The sequence below is a fragment of the Cucurbita pepo genome, unplaced genomic scaffold (assembly GCF_002806865.2).
Source record: "Cucurbita pepo subsp. pepo cultivar mu-cu-16 unplaced genomic scaffold, ASM280686v2 Cp4.1_scaffold007230, whole genome shotgun sequence".
Taxonomy (NCBI): Eukaryota; Viridiplantae; Streptophyta; class Magnoliopsida; order Cucurbitales; family Cucurbitaceae; genus Cucurbita; species Cucurbita pepo.
In genome coordinates this window covers 1-537 of record NW_019653167.1, presented here as the reverse complement: position 1 = coordinate 537, position 537 = coordinate 1, and the positions used below count along the sequence as shown (strand labels likewise).

At 33.0% G+C, this 537-nt stretch overlaps 1 long non-coding RNA gene across 1 annotated transcript; it reads left to right on the top strand.

Annotated features, from left to right (window-relative positions):
- The first annotated feature begins 53 nt into the window (after positions 1 to 53).
- Positions 54 to 498, top strand: LOC111787218. The gene is made up of 3 exons (XR_002813921.1): positions 54 to 137; positions 236 to 297; positions 404 to 498. It is a non-coding gene; the product is annotated as an uncharacterized LOC111787218 (long non-coding RNA).
- Positions 499 to 537: the final 39 nt, after the last annotated feature.

Here is a 537-nt window from a genome sequence, read left to right as displayed (position 1 = left end):
TTTTTTTTTTTCCAAACTGTTACTTTTCTTTTAGTTCCGCACTAACTTTTTATTTTGAATCTCATGTTAGATGGCGGCTAAACCACTTACTACTGAGGCTATTGCCGTAACTGAGAAGAAGATGGACATGGCTTTAGGTTGGGCTTCGGAATATCTTTCAGTACTTGAGAATTTATGGGCCTCTTGAAAATTTATTGATTATTCTGTTTCTACATTTTTTTTGTTGTTGAATTAGACGATATTATCAAAATGTCCAAAAATACTGCAAATAAAGCCAGGAAGGAAAGAAGGTTTTCGGTAAGAATCTTTTATTTTTAGCTTGCCTTTAACCTGAGCAGTTTATTGTTGAAAGTGGAAGTCTTCCTTTTATTATATGTGTAGTGATTTATCTTTCCATTTGCAGAACAAAATGCAGAAATTTCCAAATAATGCTACTCAAGATAGACCTAGGAAGTTGCAGCGTTTCATGGATTCAAGATCTTCTGCAAGACAGGTTTGTACAGTTATTTAGCTTGAATATCATTTATTTTGCTTTTT